Source organism: Elephas maximus, chromosome 9 (genome assembly GCF_024166365.1).
Source record: "Elephas maximus indicus isolate mEleMax1 chromosome 9, mEleMax1 primary haplotype, whole genome shotgun sequence".
Lineage (NCBI taxonomy): Eukaryota > Metazoa > Chordata > Mammalia > Proboscidea > Elephantidae > Elephas > Elephas maximus.
The window spans coordinates 32,123,810-32,137,902 of NC_064827.1; the positions used below are offsets into that span (position 1 = coordinate 32,123,810).

At 40.6% G+C, this 14,093-nt stretch overlaps 1 long non-coding RNA gene across 1 annotated transcript in view; it reads left to right on the forward strand.

Annotated features, from left to right (window-relative positions):
• LOC126082741 (uncharacterized) overlaps positions 1-14,093 on the forward strand; it is a 210,827-nt gene that overhangs the window by 134,484 nt on the left and 62,250 nt on the right. The window contains exon 2 of the long non-coding RNA XR_007518633.1: positions 3,822-4,006. This is a non-coding gene — a long non-coding RNA (uncharacterized LOC126082741). The remainder of the gene's footprint in view (positions 1-3,821; positions 4,007-14,093) is intronic.

Sequence of the window (14,093 nt, forward strand, 5' to 3'; positions counted from 1 at the left end):
ATGAATATGTCTTAAATTATTCCATTATTTGGACATATTTTTAAATCTTTGTATGTGAAACTTTTATCAAATATTTTACATTATTGATAATAAACAATAAACACCAAAGACTGTACTAGGCTTTTTCTCATAAATTTGACATTGGGCTTCTCAGCAGCTCTCAGAAAGTTATCTCTAACCCATTCTACAGAAGAGGAAATCAAGCCTTTGAATGGGTAAATGGGGCTGCCTGGGTGGTGCAAACAACTCACGTGCTCAGCTGCCAACTGAAATGTTGGAGGTTCAGGTCTACCCAGAGATGCTTGGGAAGAAAGGCCTGGCAATCTACTTCCAAAAAATCAGCCATTGAAAACCCTATGGAGCACAGTTCTACTCTGACACACATGGGGTTCCCATGAATCGGAATCCATTTGATTGTTATTGGTATGGGTAACTGACTCACTTAAGGTCACATTGCTGGTAAGGGACAGGAGGATGAGTGTTATGTATAGGTTAATACAATATTAAAAAACCCTGTTAGGGAATTATATTTAACTCACCTTCTAATTATTCCTTATAGTAATCTGAATTTTCATATGTCAGGTTTGCTCAAGGTTGGGCCCACCTGCATCATTTGGAACTATATTCATCTAACACTTGAAACGTGAGTTCTCCAGCATATGTAATTGAAAGATCAACACCATTCTTGGTCTTTGTAGTTAATAGTGATTGTGGTGGCCTTTACTGATTTGGTGACTTATTTATTTTCATCAAACTAAGGTGAACTACAAAGTCCATTTACGCCTTTCCAATGCAACATAGAAATACTATTGCCTTTATTTTTTTTATTTGTTCAGACTGTGGGACAATCCAAATGGAGTTGAATTTACTTAGAAGAATCTGCTTTGAGGCTAGTGTTTATGTGTATTTGATTCACACACACATATGAAAATCTGAAGGGAAAATTTAACTTCAGCGTAGTTGCAGACATGGCTAACTAGGCCCTAGTCTAGAGCCTTACACAAGGCAGGAATAAAAAAATATTTGTTAAACTGAATTGAATACTACTCTTCCTGCTGTAGACATTTCGTTATAGTAATCCCAACAGCAAAGTGTGATTCCATACTGTTGCAAGTCCATTCTCTGGGAAGCAGACTGGGAGAATGATTAGTGTGTAGGAAGTTTACTAGAAGTATTGTCAGGGAGGAGCTGTGGTGATATAGTGGTTAAGAGCTCAACTGCTAACCAAAACGTTGGCAGTTCGAATCTACCAGCTGCTCCTTGGAAACCCTATGGGGCAGTTCTACTCTGTTCTACAGAGTCGTTATGAGTTGGAATTGACTACACAGCAACAGGAACAGGTACTGTCAGGGAGGAGTCCCTGGATGGTGCAAATGGTTAACACACTTAGCTACTAACCAAAAGGTTGGAGGTTTGAGTCCACCCGGAGGTACCTCAAATGAAAGACCTGGTGATCTACATCCAAAAAATCAGCCATTGAAAACTCTGTGACGCAGTCTACTCTGACACATGTGGAGTCACCTTGAGTGGGGATTGAGTGGAGGGCAACTGGCTTTCAGTTAGTTGTCAGGAAAGAATGGGAATGGGCAGAGGGAGAAGTTGACCTGTGATTCTGTAATGCAGTCTTAACTAAGTCTTCAGCCAAGCCCATGGGGAAGTTTGAGGCTGGGCTGGCCCTTCTGAATTGTGTCATGTTGTGATGATGGGGAGCTAGGCCTTTGTACTCCCACATTCATCAGTCATTGGATTTGGGCTTCCCCTCTCCCACCCAGAGAAGATGGTCTGACCTTGGGGAAGGCAACTCTTTCCAGCTGAGGGCAAATTCTGGAGGCTGGCAGCACTTCTACAGGCTGTGGGAATAAGTCCTTGTAACCAGAGGAGGGATCTGGATGCTGCATCATGGTGAGCCAAATGAAACAAATTGACAGAAAGGAGTATTTTAGTTATCCTGTGCCTTCTCCACACCCCATCGTTCACTCTCCAATTCTGTTAAAAGACAGGCATTTTTTGTTTTGTTTTATTTCATTACTTTCAACTCACAGGTAGGCTTGTGAGGTCTGACTCGGCTAATTATTCTGACAATTTCCTATTCATTATCTCACATAGCAGGGAGCCTCTTTGGACCGTCAAGCCTGTAAATTTACAAATGCACATTAATCAGTGGAATATAATTGCTAGTTTTTGCCTCTGGGCTTGGGGCAGACTGTATATGCCAGGATATATACAATTAGCGCCAAAGTTTGCTCAGGAGCACTTGCCCATCCAACAAGAAAATGAGCATTATGGTAATTGAGAAAATGAACACCTTGAGTCTTTCTCTTGCTGGCAATGGTTAGAAACTCTTATCATTGAATTGCCCTGCTTTGTTTCTCATTATCTCTCAAAAGCATTGCTAGGCAGGAAGCTATCTGGCACACATCCAATTTTAGCTTGTTTCGGGATGAAGAAGGTGAACCAGAAGAAGAGGACATGTTAAGTCCTAACGCCACACAGACTCAGCACTCAGAAGTCTCTCTTTTTTATATTTTTTCATGAAATGGGGTGGAGGTGGGGGACTTGATCTGGGAATTCTGAAAATCTTCTAAATGTGTATGTGTAATTCTGGCTGTATGTGGATCTGTCCTTCCTTCCTTCCTTCCTTCCTTCCTTCCTTCCTTCCTTCCTTCCTTCCTTCCTTCCTTCCTTCCTTCCTTCCTTCCTTCCTTCCTTCCTTCCTTCCTTCCTTCCTTCCTTCCTTCCTTCCTTCCTTCCTTCCTTCCTTCCTTCCTTCCTTCCTCCCTCCCTCCCTCCCTCCCTCCCTCCCTCCCTCCCTCCCTCCCTCCCTCCCTCCCTCCCTCCCTCCCTCCCTCCCTCCCTTCCTTCCTTCCTCCTTCCTTTTTTTCTTAAGAGAGTGTTTGTAGCTGACATTAGATAGTCAAAGTGATCTATAAAATAATTTTTTTTTAGGAACCATTAAAATAAAACAAAAGAGATTCATCATTTTCTGATTTTCAGCTATTATCTCTAGATCTTTACCGACATATATATTGGAACACCCTATAAACACCTTATTCAACTTTCCCACAACTAATTAATCACAAGTAAGCCCTATCACTGGTTTCCCTGTTTCTATAAATAACGTCGTCACATGTACTTCTTTGTTCAATTGGAAATTGGGGCATTAATTCCTCCTCCTATACTTTGTTTCCCACTTCTAGAGACCCATGTGAGGACAAGGTTGAAAGACAAAGTATCTTCTATCCGAGAAACCTCTCTCACACTGGTGGGCTCTTGGTGTCCCACAGTTCAGAGTGCTTCATGCAGCCCTTGTTCCATGACAAAATGGTGCCAAAATAGGGTAATTATAAGGAAGGAGTAGAAAATATTTTTTTATATGCAAGTAGAAGGAAAGAGGCTGTGAGCTCTAGTTTGTGGGAAAATTCCTAGATAATCTTTTGCTCTGAGGTGAGTGGATTAGGCTAGGACTTTTCGCAGACCTGCAATTGAAACTCTGCTCCCTTAGCTGTAGTGCAGTGATTGTAGAGAGGAAGGTATCTGAGCTGGAATCAGGCTGGTCCTGGGAGAGACCAATAAGCTTTGAGGTGCCTAGTGTCAATCCTGCTCAGTAGCAAAGCTTCATACCTAGTGGGGCAAAAGGGCCCATTCAAACTGACAATAAGGGGGCACTACAAATGCTAGTTGACCAAAGAAAAGGCAGGTCAATTAAGCACAGGTCCTTGTTTCTGGTGAAGTTAGGCTGAATTTTCTGTATTCGTATGAGGTTTGCCACACATTCCAGAGTAGAAGATTATTTTGAAAAGACTTTCTTTTTTATTTCCCAGGTATCCTTGCAGTAAATTCATCCCTGTAAGCAACTGTTGTATCTTTTCCTTGGAACTCCCAAGAATCTGACCTACTGGCCTAGTAAATCCGCTCTAGCTAATTTCCTGCCAATGAACCAACAGATGTTTACTGATGCCTGAAATTCCAGTAACAAGGTACAAAACCTTTTATTCCACAGAAAAAGGTGAGAAAAAAGGGAGGGAAAGAAGGAAGTCAACTAATATATATTTTGTTTCTATCCTGGGACAGGACTACGTTAAGTACTTTACACAGGTTACTTATTTACATAGTTTATTCTGCCTTCTAAGTAGAGAGAAGTATCCCAGAAGAGGAAACTAATACCCTCAGGAGCATCTTTCATGACTGTGACACTTATGAGCATTGTGACCCAGGAGAAGTCACTTACTGTTCGGTGCATAGGAAACATAGTCATGATATTTATAGCTATCATTTTGGTTAGATTTGGACCAGAAGGGTGGAGAGCGGAACCTGGTGCTAGCTGTGGAGGGGAGTCAAAGTTTGGCATAGGGCTGGCTATTTACCTATTTTCTCTCAGCTCTAAGTCAACTCTCCTATGCTTTGTTCTGTGATACTGCTGTGGGACTCCAAAAACCACATTTTCTAGACTCCTTTGCCAAGGTAGTATTCTGCTAGGATCTTCCGATAGGGGTCCAGAGGGAGACTAGAAAGTGGGCGGAGTAGAGGAGGAACTTCTCTCCTGTTTTCACCTGTTCCTCCTGTGTGGGTCCAGCAGCAGTGGGTGGTCCTAGCTGCGTTAGTTGGGTCCAGCACTCCAGAGCAAGTCCCAGGAGTTTACAGCCCCGACCAATAGAGCACATCTTCTTCAGAGGCCTGAGTATCAAGTACTCAGGGTTCCTGCTCCAAGTTCAGAAGTTCTCTTACTTCCCCCCTTCCCTTTCTTTTCCTGCCCTTAGGATAGTAGCTGCTTCCTGAAATTATTATCCCAGGGCTACCTCAGCACTTTTTTCTGGCCCTTTCAGCTGCCCAATACCAGTTGTAACAAATTCCCTGTTTTAAATCCTCTGTGTTTTGCCAGGTTACCATTTCCTGAGCAGATGTTGATTGTGTATCTATGTGTCTAAGGTGGGGAGTGGATAATTGGACAATTGAGAGTACCAATGGCTGGAGAAAAAGAGAACAGTCTCTGCTGGCTGCATCAGGGGAGGTTAAGACTGTTAGAGAAGGCCTTGTTGAGTAGGCCTTGGAAGAAAATTTCTGAGTCCCACGCCATCCACAATTAGAACATTTCTTAACTCATAGGAGGTCCAGAGAGTGACTCTACATGATATGTCTCTTTAAAGTAAAAATGAAAGATCACTCAGAGGAATCACAGTCCCACATTGTGACCTTTTCTTATTCAGCCAGATGTTAAAAGAGAATTACTTGAAATTTGATCCCTTTCATTAGAGACCCGTCTGTCCTTGCGTGTCCAATCTCTCCCACCTTCAGAGAGCTTGGGATAAGGTGGCTTGTGAGATTTGACTCTCTCCCCACCATAAATTATTCAGAGTTTTTCTTCTTACCAAATGCCAGTGAATGCTTTCAACTGTTTTCTAAAGGAACAAATTACCTATTTATTGAAATGAGTTAACTGTAGCTTGCTGACAAACAGTATTTCATTTTCAGGAGCAGCTGTCAGACTTTTAAAGCATTAAAATCCCATAAAAAACATTTCAGAAAGTATAGCCAAAACCTTATAAGTGACTTTCTAAATTCTGTTCTGCTCAGATGTATTCAAGGTAATTAATCGGCATAGCAGTTTTCATGTTTTGAATACAGGTTTTGTTTTTAATGTTAATAAATGTGTTTCAAAAGTTTTTACGAATATATTCACCTTAAATTTAACAAATGTACATCATATGTAGCGATGAAGGTAAATATGACCATATTACAATGGAAACCTACAATCTCTCCAAAAATGATGAAAGCTTATTCTATGTGGTGGTGGGTAGGGTGGTGGGAAGCACGCTTATTTTTATCTCTATTTAACATTCTCCTTCACTCTGATGCCCAGGTATGTTCTCAAGCAGAGCCCTTGGGGCTGGCTCATCAGATGGAATGATGAAAAGGCCCACTTAGGAGAGTCAAAGGACTCCTAAAGGAGTCCTAAAGTTTGGAAGAGAAGGGGCCTGGCAATTCCAGCTGGATCCTCAATGGCTGAAGTGTTTTTCATGTCTTCTTGTTCCATAGTTAATCAATGTAAACAAGATTTTCAGAGCCAAACAAATCAGGGGAGTTAGACATGCTGTTACTGACCAGTGGAGATACAGTACTTAAACCACACTTCAAAGGCTCAGAGAAGCCCTGCAGTAGAGAAACCAGTTTAGCTTCATGGAAGATAATACTTTTCAAATATATTCAAAGGGCATCTCTTTTTTTTAAAAATATTTTGTATAACACAAAACCCCAAATCCGTTTTTCTTGGGACACATTTTTTGGAATGCCGTGTATAAAAGAAAGAAAATTAAGATGTTTAAAAGTCCTTCAACAAAAGAGTGACACCTAGAGAAAGATGAAGCTCTAGGTACATTTACATTCTGAAAAATATACAGCATCGTCTATCAGAACTCTGTTGAAAGTGATAGAAAAATTGGTTCAAAGTGGTTTAAAACAAAGAAACAAAAAAGGAGTTAAATGTTTCCAATTCCTGAAATGTAAGATAGATTTGGCTTCAGACACTGCCAAATTCAGGAATCAAGGAGTATTTTACTCCACGTCCAGTGCTACCATAATTCTCAGAGTCCTTGAATACTCTCCAGAAGCCCATCCCCTCCATTTTGGTGGCACAAGGGCTGTAGAATCTCCAACTATTCTTCTTTTCAGAATCAAATGTGTTAGGAAGTGCATTTTGCTGGAAATCGGGTCATATGGGTTTGCGTCTTATGGACTGAGAATGGAGGTAGTGTCCAGAAAAAACCCAGTGCCGTCCAGTCGATTCCGACTCAGAGCGACCCTATAGGACAGGGTGGAACTGCCCCATAGTGTTTCCAAGGAGCGCCTGGCAAATTCGAACTGCCGAGCCTTTGGTTAGCCCCCGTAAAACTTAACCACTATGCCCCCAGGGTTTCCGGAGGTAGTATAGATCCTTTATAAAAAACTGAAGATTGCTATAAGGAGAGGGAAGGGATGCTCGGGGAGACACGCAATCAAAATGTCAGAACGATAATCAATTGAATCTCCTTGGTCTATTTTTCTATTGTGCTAACAGGAAAAAAAAATACCCAAAAAACCCTTAGAACATCCTCAAAAGGTGTGTGTGCTTACTTGAATGACAAGAGGAGTTTAGAGTATTGACTGGATTTCTATACTGCATTGGAACAGGTTGGAAAGAGATGTTGGTTGGAAGCAATTATTGGTGGAGTGGAGGGGAAAACAGAGGCTCTTAGAAGAAAAGAATTGTGTATGACCACCGAACTCTCCTAGATTGGAAATGTGGCCCTGGTAGTTTGCACTAGCAAGAGACCCCTGAATCAAGGAAAGAAGATGAAGAAGAAGGAAGAGGGAAACCTCATGCATGATCCTTCCTGAAGCGCCTTCCTTTGGCCTCAACTGTTTCTCCTCAACTCAGGGCCTTTCTCTTCAAAATTCTCCATTACTTAAAGTGTTACCCTAGCTCTTCACCTTGCTGGTACTCCTTTTCCTTCCATATCTCCAAGAATCTCTTTCTGTATAAATGATCACACAGCCTCTGATCTCTGTGGCTTGGATCAGAGATATCCTTATTTCTGGTGCCTGATGAAAGGTGTTATGGAAGGGCCTGATTGTTCTCATTGGTGAAAATAGGGAAGATCCTTTCCTGGGAGTCCAAACTGGCAATCTGAGTGATTTCCCTTCTCCCCACCCATGCCAGTACTTTACATGTAGGTATTAAAATTTAATCTCTCTTTTTCTGTGTATGGGTGTATTTTAAAGCTTTTATGGATTTTTGCCTAAGGCATCTCATAGACTGGCTCCTGCATCTCTTACAGCTTTCTTCCTGCCATTCTCTAATTTACATTTTTGCTCTATCAATGGAAGCATCTTACAGCTTCTCACGCATTCCCATGCTGTGTACCACTGTCTTGAGTTGGGCTCTCTAGAACCAGCCTTAAATGGGAATTCTTGTGCCAGTGACTTACTGAAAGAGTATGCTCAGGAGAATCATGGAACTGAGGGAAGCAGAATAGGGCAGGGAGATAAGCTAGGCAAAGATGTAGGTCTGGCTGATCCTGTGGAGAGTTGTGGAGCATGAATAACACACAGTTTTCCTATCTTGAGGTAAAGTGGCTGTCCATTAGCATCTGCATATCAGTTAGCCTTGGATGTGGGCTCCTTTTGAAAAGGGTACGGCCTCCCAGGCATTCCCAGGTGATCCACTTTGCATAGGTTGAGGGCAATTCTCTGGAAAAGAGTACCACTGTGAACTGTTAGCACTCAATATTCAGAGTAGCTGGAAGACCTACCACATTATTCTCAGTGTTTGCTTGTTTTTTTGCTTGTGTAACTCCCTGAAAAACTTCAGCCCCTGCTCCTTTTCTACTGCCTGACAAAGTGCCTTAATATACAGTGATTTTCAAACTTCAGTGTGCATCAGAATCACCTTAAGTCTCATTAGAACTCAGATTGTTGAGTCTTTACCTCAGATGTTCTCATTCAGTCACTCTGAGGTGGGTACCAGTAATTTATAATCTCTAACAAGGTCCGAAGTCATGCTGATGATGCTAGCCTAAGGTCCACACTTTTTGAGAATCACTGGTTTAACAAATTCTCCCCAGCCTTCCTAAGTCTACTGAGATATCATTCCCTTCAGGACGCCCTCCTAACCATTCATACTTCATTTGCCCCTCCCCATTTTGGGCGAATCCCCTTTGTGCTTCTCTAACACCATATGCACCTATCACACTGCACTGGAATTGTACATAGGAGAGTCTTTGCTTCAGGTGTCAGGAAGGTGGTGGGTGGAGGGACTTGAGAAGTCCATCAGTAAAGGGAGATATACGTTTGAACTCCCAGGGAGAAACTTTGAATGGATTTTCCATAAAAATTAATTCTGTCTCATTACCTTGTAAATCCTTGAGGTCAGCTCTCTGTCTTATTCATGTTAATATACCTGGCTCTTAACATCTCACTGGGTACCTTGTAGGAATCCAATAAATGTTTGCTGAAGTAAGCAATATCAATCTTGTATACCATTGGTTTTATGGGAAAATATGTTTAAATTTCCAAACAGTTGACATACAAATAAACATTGGGGACATAATTTTAATTTTTAGTTCAGTATTGACTATCACTCTATGTTGTTGTTAGGTGCTATTGAGTCGATTTTGACTCATAGCAACCCCATGTGGCAGAGTAGAACTTCCCCATAGGGTTTCCTAGGCTGTAATCTTTCTAGATGCAGATTTCCAGGTCTTTCTGCCATGGACCTGCTGTTGTTGTTGTTAGGTGCTGTCCAGTTGGTTGGGACTCATAGCAACCCTATGTAAAACAGAACAAAATGCAGCTGGGCCCTGCACCACCCCTATGACCATTGTTATGCTTTAGCCCGTTGTTGTAGCCACTGTATCAATCCATCTCATTGAGGGTCTTCCTCTTTTTTGCTGACGCTCTATTTTACCAAGAACGATGTCTTTCTCCAAGGACTGGCCCCTCCTGATAACATGTTCAAAAAGTATGTGAGATGAAGTTATGCCATCTTCACTTCTAAAGAGCATTCTGGCTGTACTTCTTTCAAGACAGATTTGTCATTCTTTTGGCAGTCCATGGTATACTCAATATTCTTTGCCAACACCATGATTTGAAGGCATCAATTCTTCTTCAGTCTTCTTTATTCATTGCCCTGCTTTCCCATGCGTATGAGGTAATTGAAAACACCATGGCTTGGGTCAGGCACACTTTAGCCCTCGAAGTGACATCTGTGCTTTTCAACATTTTAAAGAGGTCTTTTGCAGCAGATTTTCCCAATGCAATGCATTGTTTGATTTCTTGACTGCTGCTTCCATGAGTGCTGATTGTGCACCTGAGTAAAATGAAATCCTTGACGTCTATCTTTTCTCTGTTCGTCACAATGTTGCTTACTGGAGCCACTGGATGGGTGCTAAATGCCAACCTTTCAGTCAAGGCTTTGAACTAGTTCATTCTGGTTCTACCCCCCTGCTGAGAATTTGCATTTCCACCCCAAATATACTGAATCAGAATCTACATTTTAACAAGAGGCCCAGGTAATTCTTCTTTATACAGAACAATTTCCCAGGAATCTATAAGAGTCACTTGGGAATTTTGTTAAAATGTAGATTCTGATTCAGTATATTTGGGGTGGAAATGCAAATTCTCAGCAGAGGGTGGAACTGGAACGAACCGGTTCAAAGCCCTGTTTTCAGTTAACAGCCCAGTACTTAACCATTGTGCCACCAGGGCTCCTTCTATCACATTATGCCTATCTTTAAATGTATTTAGACAGGCATTAACCTGACCTATGTGCACAAATGAGTCACTTAAAAAATAAGCACCATTGCTGACCCAACACTTACTTAATTCATAAACCTGTAATTTGCTTTTTGGAAAATCATCTCATAAAATGATGATGACTTGAGGTTTAAGAAGTCTGGCATAGAGCTAGAAAAGAGTAAACTTTGTGGCAAGACTGCAAAGAACAAAATTGAAATGGCATTTCGTGTCAGTAGCTGTAAAATGTAAGCATTCACTGTGGCAGACAGTCTTCCTCTTGAAAACACAGGCCAATGACAGAACATAACAAATAGATGCCATTCTCAGTGAAAGCCTGAGTGTTCTTTCCAGAAGAAACATGGTAATTGTGGAAAAATTAGAAAAAGGTGACTTTGGAAGAATGGCTAGGTTGTATATAATGTACCGGCTGTTCAGATATATATTCATCAAAGCTGTTGACATAGTTCTCTCATTAGCTAATATTTACAATGTTGTTTTAAGTAAACGGTACATCTGCAAAGTACCAGAGGTAAGAGTCCAGAGTGTTGCCATTAAACCTCTTTGCTAATTGGACACACCAGCTACCACTACAGCCTTAGTCTATAGCCTACCTGACAGGCTAAACAAACTGAGCTAACCAAATATTTGGAAAAAATTTGTTTACTTTAAGAAACATAGAGTCTGATTCCATTAACATCCAAAAGACACGAGAATTTGGTGTCTTTTCCTTTTTTAAAAAAATATATACTTGTGTTTACAGAATCCAAATTAATGATGAGGAGATATATATTTTGTTTTTGGTCTTGGAGGCTGAAAACATAAAAAATTAGATTAAAATTATGAAGCTACTCTGACATGATACATTAAGAGCCCTGAATGATGCCTAGGGACGTAGAAGACAAAAAACACTTGGGAAAGTAAACAAGGCTTATGAGACTTGTTTGTGCCAGGAAAGGAGGATGAATATTTCTAACTAAAAGTTAATTAACTATTTTGCCTCAGCGAGCCAATTTGTCGTCTTAAACTTTGATTCATTAACTGCAAACCGAGGGGGTTGTTTGTTCCTTGGTGTCTTTGTAGACTGAGTTTGTATTAAATGGTGCTGTGAGATATTGTCTGTTCTTTCCAATTGCAAGTAACCAAAAAGGCTGTTATACTGAAAGTAAGACTTTTTAAGTGGCAGTAAGTAGATGGGTACTCTTTCAGAGCAAAGCCTAAGAACTATATGGCTTAATTGCGAAGCTAATCAACCCTTATTAAATAAAATAAGGGTAAATCTAGGATTTTCAAGTGTGTGCACTTAATGGGCCATGAAATTTGCATAGTTGGCAATTCTGAAGTCTTGAAGACTCATGTGAACTTACTGCCAATGCCTCCTCAGGTTTTGCTGCTTGGAAACTGCAGCCTTTTAATAGCAATAAATCTATTGGTGATGAGAAAATAAATCTCCATCTCTCAAGATATTGGCTTTGCTTCTAATTGCTACATGTTTTCCAAAAGCCCATTTGCTGGATATAGAGCATCTTTGAGTTTATGCATGTACAAGTAAAAAAAAAGCACTTAGGAGAAAAGAATCCCAATCATATTTCTAGCATAATGATCCTTAAGATTTTAATCACAGTCAAAGAGTTTTGAAGAATCAGAGTACATGTTTTTTAAAGGAAAAGTTAGGGCGCCCTTGTGCATGTGTGTGCATGCACATGTGTGTGTGCACGTATGCACCCACACACGTATACACTCATACCCTCCAAAATCTATATTATAGAGCATATTTGAGAATATTTGTGAAAGTTTATATAATTTAGGCAAGTTGAGTCTGTAAGCCTTGATCCAAATAGAAAAGAAGAGGAAACATTTTTACTTTTCCAAGAGTGGTTATTTTTTTCTGGTTTTGTTCTTAGGTGCCGTTGAATCAGCTCCAACTCACAGTGAGCTATGTATAACAGAATGAAATGTTGCCCAGTCCTATGCCATCTTCAAGATTGTTCGTATGTTTGAGTCCATTGTTGAGGCTACTGTGTCAGTCCATCTCATTGAAAGTTTCCCTTGCTTTTGCTGACCATTTACTTTACCAACCATAATGTCCTTTTCTAGCGATTGGTCTTCCCAATGATGTGTCAAAGTAAGCAAAAGAAAGCAAGCTGAAGTCTCACCATCTCACCATGCTTTTAAGGAGCATTCTAGTTGTACTTTTTGTACAGTGCACTATTTGGGCTTTCTGTTCTATACTGGCTCTCTGATTAGAGTGTGAGAGACAAGGGGTGCTCTTCCTCCTCTATGAGAAGCATCTTACATGTGCGGATACTACCAGTTGTGATTTGGTTGACTCTGACTCGTGGTAACCCCCTATATGCCAGTGAGTGTATTTAAGAGAGGAAAAGAGAGAGAAACTTTCATGGGATGGGTACGTAAAGTTTTCCATTGGGCACACTGAAAAGAATGAAGTTTGGACACTGAGAGAATCTATGCCAAAAAATTTGGAAGACAGCTACCTGGCCAACCGACTGGAAGAGATCCGTATTTGTGCCCATTTCAAAAAAGGTGAGTCAACAGAATGAAGAAATTATAAAAAATATCATTAATATCACACTCAAGTAAAATTTTGAAAGTAATTCAGAAATAGTACATTGACAGGAACTGCCAGATTCATGCCAGAGGGATCTTGGCTGAAAGCAGAGAATACGAGAAAGATGTTTACCTGTGTTTTATTGACTATACAAAGGCACTTGACTCTGTGAATCATAACAAATTATGGATAACATTTTGAAGAATGGGAATTCCAGAGCACTTAATTGTGCTCATGTGGAACCTACACATAGACCAAGAGGCATTTGTTCAAACAGAACAAGGGGATACTGAATGGTTTAAAATCAGAAAAGGTGTGCATCAGGGTCATATCCTTTCACCATACTTTTTAAATCTGTATGCTGAGTAAATAATCCGAGAAGGTGGACTATATGAAGAAGAATGGGGTATCAAGACTGGAGGAAGACTCATTAACAACCTTCGATATGCAGATAACACAGCCTTGCTTGCTGAAAATGAAGAGGACTTGAAGTACTTACCGATGAAGATCAAAGACTGCGGCCTTCAGTATGGTTTACAGCTCAACATAAAGAAAACAAAAATCCTCACAACTGATCTAATAAGCAACATCCACGATAAATGGAGAAAAGATTGAAGTTGTCAAGAATTTCATTTTACTTGAAACCACAATCATAATCCAATGAAGCAGCAGTCTAGAAATCAAACGGCATATTGCATTGGGCAAATCTACTGCAAAAGATCTCTTTAAAGTGTTAAAAAGCAAAGATGTCACTTTGAGCACTAAGGTGTTCCCGACCCAAGTCATGATATTTGCAATTGCCTCATATGCCTGCAAAAGCTGGATGATGAATAAGGAAGACTAAGGAAGAATTGATGCCTTTCAATTGTGGTGCATGTGAAAAATATTGAGTATACCATGGGCTGCCAGAAAAACAAATAAGCCTCTCTTGGAAGAAGTACAGCCAGAGTGCTCCTTGGAAGCAAGTATAGCAAACTTTGTCTCATGTACTTTGGACATGTTATCAGGAGGGACCAGTGCCTGGAGAAGGACATCATGCTTGGTAAAGTAAAGGGTCAGTGAAAAAGAGAAAGACCCTCAATGAGATGGATTGACACAGTGTTTGCAACGATGGACTCAAATACAGCAATGATTGTGAGGATGGTGCAGGACTGGACAGTGTTTTGTTCTCTTGTACGTAGTGTTGCTATGAGTCGTAATCGGCTCGAGGGCACCTAACAACAACAATAACCAGAGTCTGTAGTATAAGATAGGAATG